The 6,713-nt window shown below is 53.3% G+C and overlaps 1 long non-coding RNA gene across 1 annotated transcript; it reads right to left on the bottom strand.

Annotated features, from left to right (window-relative positions):
- Nucleotides 1-495: 495 nt before the first annotated feature.
- LOC147583896 (uncharacterized) lies at nt 496-6,166 on the bottom strand. The gene is made up of 4 exons (XR_015248594.1): nt 6,029-6,166; nt 2,141-2,908; nt 1,804-2,027; nt 496-1,054 (listed from the first exon to the last, which is right to left on the bottom strand). It is a non-coding gene; the product is annotated as an uncharacterized LOC147583896 (long non-coding RNA).
- Between the last annotated feature and the right edge of the window lie 547 nt (nt 6,167-6,713).

Here is a 6,713-nt window from a genome sequence, read left to right as displayed (position 1 = left end):
GGCCACAGCTGCCCCGGGATATGGCTGTGCCTCCGGCCCCGGGCAGCGACTGTGGCATCGGGGCCCCTGCTCTGAGGGCCTCTTTCTGGACCCTGGCTTCAAGTCCATTTGTGCTGCGGGACTAGAGCATCGTGCAAGAGTAGCGCCTCCTCACTGGGGGCAGGGGACCGGGGAGCCCGGTTCTGGGCCGGGCTTGCTACTCGCCGTGGGGGCCGTGGGGGCCGTGGGGGCCGTGGGGGATGCTCTTGTGGAACACGTTCTCCTCGCCCACCTGTATTAGGCCAGTCTCCGCAACCACTCTTTGAATTTTTTCCTTTTTAAAAAGTGGTAAGTGCACATAAATGTACCATTTGTGGGCACCTGGCTGGCTCAGTCAGTTAAGCATCTGACTCTTGATCTCAGCTCAGGTCTGGGTCTGCGGCTCATGAGTTCAAGCCCGGCACTGGGCTCTGCACTGGGCATAGAGCCTACTTAAACGTACTATTTAAAAAAAAATTTTTTTTTTTTTGATGTTTATTCATTTTTTGAGAGAGCATGAGTGGGGAGGGGCAGAGAGTGCGACACAGAATCCGAAGCAGGCTCCAGGCTCTGAGCTGTCCGCACAGAGCCAGACTTGGGGCTCGAGCTCACGGACCGCAAGATCATGATCTGAGCCGAAGTTGGACGCTTAACCGCTGAGCTGTCCAGTGGCATCAAACACACACTGTCGTGCACCCACCCTCCATCCGTCTCCAGAACTTTCCATCTCCCCAGACTGAGACCCTGTCCCCATGAAGCACAGACTCCCCACCCCTGGCTCCCACCATCCACTCTCTGCCTCTGTGGACGGGACTCTTATGGGGACGCCCTGTGAGTGGGATCACGCAGGACGTGTCCTTCTGTGTCTGGCTCCTGTCACTGTGCAGTGTCCTCCGGGTCCATCCACGTGGTGGCAGGCGGCAGGACGTCCTTCCTCGCTGAGGCTGGACGATCATTTTATGGATGAGCCACTTTCTTCGGTGGACACTCGGGTTATTTCCACGTCTCAGTGACTGGGAATCATGCTGAAGGGGACCTGTGTGTGCAAACATCAGGCTGAGAGCCTGCTTTCCGTTCTAGTGACTACAGACCGCACCAGCAATCGCCAGATCACGGTAGTTCTACATTTAGCTTTTTGCAGAACCACCAACCCGTTTCCACAGCGGCCGCCCCGTTTCACACTCCCACCGGCCGCGTCCAAGGTGTTCAGTCTGTGCACGGCCTCCTCCAGCTTTCCGCACTTGCTCATCAGTGGGATAGGCCTTGGAGGCTGTGGCACCAGACACAGCAGGGAAGCCGGATGGGGAACAATGATGACGTGAGAGGAGGGCACCCCAGGCACGGGGCACAGCCCGTGCAAACGTCCTGGGGCAGCACTGGGCTCACATGTCGGAGGAACAGTGAGAAGGCCCGCGTGGCTGCAGCAGAGTGGGTGAGGGGGAGAGAGGGAGGAGGAGGGGAGGGCAGGAAGGGGCAGGGGCAAGTCTGCAGGGCCTTGAGAGCCTCAGGAGGACTAGGGCTTTCCCCCCAGAGAGGTGGGCCTCCCGGAGGGCTGCGGGCTGAGGAGGGCCAGACCTGACTCGGGTGCTCACGGGCGCCCTCCGATGGCCGCCATGGGGAGGACGGACTTGGAGGGATGAAGGCCCGAGCCGGGGATCCACGGCGGAGGGGACTGCTCTGGTCCCCGCGGGCGTGATGGGGGCTGCACCAGGTGGGGGCAGAGGAGGGGGCAGGATCCAGGAAGTGAGGCGGGGAGGAGAAGGCCCCGCGACGCAGCCGGCGCACCTGGACGTCATGCCCGCCGCGTCCAGCAGGTGCCGCTCTCGAGCTCTCCGGCCTTCCCGCACACCGGCAGGCTCCGACGCGCGTTTTTCCGCGCGAGGGCCTCTCCTCCTCCTCTCATGGGGAAACCAAGGCACGGAGTGGCCAGTTCCTTGCCCTGACGGTAGGCCAGCGCTCGCCAGCCATGGGCGCCAGCCGCGGCCGGTCCAGCGAGGCGCGGACACGAACTAAATGAAAACACATGATCTTTGTTTAAAAAAAAAAAAAAGGGGGGGGGGGATTTCAAGACGGAAAACCTGCAGAACGGGGTTGCTACGCCCACGAAGCCTGCCCCACTGACCTGTCGACGGCAACCTGGGGCTGTGAATGATGCCGCTGTGAACACAGGTACGCAAGTGCCTGGATCGTGCTTGCCATTCGCCTGGATATAAAACTAGCAGTGAAACCGCGGCAGGAAGACTTTCTCGTCTTCTCCAAAGAAATGATCAGTTAAAAACTTGGTTATCCCAGCACTGACTTCGGGCCTTTGCCGGGGGCTGGGCAGGACCTGAGGTGTGGCCAAGGGCCAGCGGGGACAGCCGTGGCCCTCAGCGGCCAGTACTCCCGGCAGCCGAGGACTGGGAGGTACTTGGGAACGATGTACAGATCGTATTCTTGTTAGGCACAAAGGACGCTTGTAAAACCAGAGACGCGTCGAGGCGCGCGCCGTTCAGGAAATAGGAGACGGGAAGGAACGGACGCAGCTCCGTGGCGCATGCGCCGTGGCCAAAGCCAGTCCCTGGGAAACCCCTTCTAAGCCACCGTTCCCCAGTTAGGTTTCTCTCCGCGCAAGGTCGCCCCTACGGTCACCAGCGGCCTGGGCCACATGTCCACCCGCTGCCCCGCTCGCTGCAGCCCCAGGCTGAAATTTAACCGGGCGCCCGTCAGCGGTCCAGGGTGGCTAGCGCGGCCTGGGGACCGTGGTTAGTGACACTGTACCGCACAGGTGAACGTGGATGAGAGGGGATCTTAGAAGCCTTCATCCCGGGAAAACAAAATGTCCCCTAACGAGACCCCTCGTGTGATGGTTTCACGATGGGCACAAATATCCGATCGTCACGTTGTACATCTGAAACGAACGCAAAATTATATGCCTGCTTAAACTAGATAAGCGTTGGGGCGCCTGGGTGGCTCAGTCCGTTGAACGGCTGACTCTTGATCTCTGCTCAGGTCATGATCCGGGTGTCGCCTCTCCCTTCTGCCCATCCCCCCGCTCGTGATCTCTCTCTCTCTCTCTCTCTCTCTCTCTCTCTCTCAAAAAAAAAAAAAATATATATATATATATATATATATATATATAAAATAAAATAAATAAATGAAAAGACTGCCATCTCTCGACTGAATTGTCATTGTATTTACCAGAAATCACATCACCATATTGATCCGAGTCTATGCGGTCGGTGGTGGTGTTTAGATCTTCTATATTCTTGCTAAGACTCTGCCCGCTTATTCTACTGATTACGGAGAGAGGGGTGTCAACGTTTGGGAGCAGATTTGTGGATCTGTGGATTTCTCCTTTCAGGCCTTTCATATTTTGCTTTTCTGTGCCTCGTGCATACACGCTCCGGTGGCCATGTCCTCTGTGAATTGATTCTCTTATGTAATGTCCCTCTTTGCTTCCTTGCTTTTTTTTTTTTTATTATATTTAAATTTAAGCTAGGTTTTTAAAATTTACTTATTTACATAACAGTTTCTAAAAATGTATTTATTTTTTTTAAAGAAACTAACACTTTAATTTTTTCATGTTTATCTTTGAGAGAGAGAGCGAGTGAGCAGGGGAGGGGCAGAGAGAGGGGGACCCCAGGCTCTGTGCTGACAGCAGAGACATCGATGTGGGGCTCAAACCCCCCAACCATGAGATCGTGACCTGAGCTGAAGTCAATGCTTAACCCATTGAGCCACCCAGCCGCCCCTAAAGTTATGTCTTTAAATTCAAGTCAGTTTTTTAAATTTATTTAAATTCAAGTTAGTTTTTAAAAATTTGTTTATTTAAATTCAAGTTAGTTTTTTTAAATTTATGTCTTTAAATTCAAGTTAGTTTTTTTAAATTTACTTATTTAAATTCAGCTTCCTTGCTTTTCTTTACAAATGTACAGCTCAATTAAGCTACCCTAAAATTTGTGTTTCCTTTTCTCCATTTGTGAACTTTATCTGAGGAGAGCTGTGCAAGATGAACTGTGGTGAGTCATTTCTATCTATCACTCAGTGTCACATCTGTGGGACACAGAGTGCTGCGTGTCCTTGTGGGTCGTCAATCCTCACCGCCAGCTGTGGCCGCAGCATTCCTTTGGGTGAATATCGCACATCCGTTCTTTTGTTTTTCTTAAAAAAAGTTTTTTTTTAACATTTATTCATTTTTGAGGGTGAGAGAGACAGAGCATGAGTGAGGGAGGGACAGAGAGAGAGGGAGACACAGAATCCGAAGCAGGCTCCAGGCTCCGAGCTATCAGCACAGGGCCTGGCATGGGGCTCGAACTCATGGACCTTGAGATCACGACCTGAGCCGACATCAAGAGTCGGACGCTTAACCGACTCAGCCACCCAGGCTCCCCGAGAGATGACAGTCTTTTTAACAAATGATGCTGGGACAACTGGACATTCACATATAGAGGAAGAAGGAGAAGGAGGAGGAAAAGCAGGAGGGGGAGGGGAAGAGGAGAGAGAGGAGGAGGGGAAGGGAAGGAGGGAGAAAGAGAGGGAGGGGGAAGAAGGAGGGGGAGGAGAAGGAGGAGGGGGGGAGGAGGGGAAGAACCTCTACTTTCATACAAGAAAGAACTCCGCGTGGTCGTAGCTCTAAATGTAACATGTAAAACAATAAAACTCCCAGAAGAGAAGATCGGAGAACATCTCCACCTCCTCGGGTTTGCCAAACAGTTCTCAGATAAAACACCGAAGACATAATCCATAAAGTTAAAAAAAAATTTGATTCATTGAACCATCATCGAAATTTAAAACTTCTGCTCCAGGGAAGACACAATTAAGGGGACGGAAACCCGACCTACGGGCTGGGGGAAAAGCATTTGCAAACCACCCGCGCAATAAAGGACTTGCGCCCAGCCTGCCCAACGAATTTTCAAAACACGGTCATAAGAAAACAAGGCACTGAAAGGACGGCCGCTTCACCAAGAAGCACGCACGGATGTCGCGTGCACACACACGAGAGTGTTCAATGCCACTGGTCCCTCAGGGAGACACAGATGAAATCCATAAGGAGACACACACGTCTGAAAATGGCTAATACTAAAAATACAGACAATGCTAAGTGCTGGAGACGATACGGAGCAATTGGACCTCATTCATCGCTGCGGGGGGGGGGGGTGGCATGGGGGGGGATGCAGACTGGGGTGGCCACTTGGGAAACCGATCGCAGTTCCTCACGAAGCCAAACAGTTACCCTGGCCCGGAGATCCCCCTGCTAGAAATTTCTCCCCGAGAAATGAACACGGATGTTCGTCCGAACCCCGAACACGTGCGTGTGTGGCAGCACTGTTCGTGATCACTGCACCCTAGAAACAACCCCCGTGTGTTCTGTGGGTGAGCACTGCCGTGTGGGGCCCCACAACCGCTCAGCAGCCGGAAGGAACAGATCCCCGGTGCACCCCCAGCTTGCAGAGGACAGATCTCAAATGCTCCGTGAAAGAAGCCAGTCTGAAAAGCTACCTAATACAGCATTCATTTGTGCGACCTCCAGAAAAGTACTTTAGAAATCATAACAACAAAGATCAGTGGTTTCCGGGGACTGGGGACGAGGCGAGGGTCTGACGACGAAGGAGTCCCTGGAGGGAGTATTTCTAGGTGGTGGGAGCACATTCCGTCCTCTGTTCGGGTGATAATTTACATGGCTGTGTGCCTTTGTCAAAATCCCAGAACCGCACACCAAAGAAAGTGAACACGACGCCAGGTACATTTCAGAATGAAAACCAAGATAAGTCTGGGGGCGCCTGGGTGGCTCAGTGCAGTTAAGCATCCGACTTTGGCTCAGGTCATGATCTCACTGATCAGGAGTTCGAGCCCCGCTTTGGGCTCTGCATTGACAATGCAGAGCCTGTGTGGAATTTTCTCTCTCTCTCTCCCTCTCTCTCTCTGCCCCTCGCTCACTTGTGCCCTTTCTCTCTTCAAAAGAGAGAGAGAAAGAAAGAAAGAAAGAAAGAAAGAAAGAAAGAAAGAAAGAAAAGATAAATCTTATTACCAAAAATTACTCCCCAAACATAGAGACACCGTAGGAGTGAGAGCATTGGGGACCGTTGGGCACCTCCTGGGGCTGGTGACATCTTCAGTCTTCACCTGGGTTCAGACCAAGTGGATGCAAGTTTCACAAGAATTTATTGGGTTATATATTCATGCTTTACGCGGTGTGTGTGTGTGTGTGTGTGTGTGTGTGTGTGTCTTAAAAATATGCAAGAGCTCGCCCTGCTATTCCCGAATGAACTAAAACGTGACAGATTCCCGCTGGCGCCTGGCACGGGGTGGGGGGAGGGGAGAAGTTAAGGGAACTGAAAAGGAGATTTATTTTGAAGCCAGAGAAACTCACGGAGGCCGGGCCACTGGGGGGGGATCGAGGACCCCGGCCGTTTGTTCCGAGGCCAATGAGCGGGAGCCACAGAAGACGTTAAGCTAGACCCCATGACACCTGGGTCCCGTCGTGGCGTGCTGGGGGCCTGGTGACCCTCAGGGTCCTGGGCCTGGTGCCCGCATCTGGACCCGGGTCTGTGACTCAGCCTGGCCTCCGGGTTTTTGCCAAGCTGGTTATTTCTGTTCTGCTGTTCCCTGGCTCTGCGTGGCTCAGACCTATTTCTGCTTTTCATCTGCCCGGAGGGTGGACAGTCACTTAGGCCTCCGGCTTTGGGGAGCACCTCTCCTCACAGCCATCCGGT

Source organism: Puma concolor, chromosome A2, assembly GCF_028749965.1.
Source record: "Puma concolor isolate L17-30 chromosome A2, mPumCon1.1.hap2, whole genome shotgun sequence".
Lineage (NCBI taxonomy): Eukaryota > Metazoa > Chordata > Mammalia > Carnivora > Felidae > Puma > Puma concolor.
This window is presented reverse-complemented; position numbering and strand designations above follow the sequence as displayed.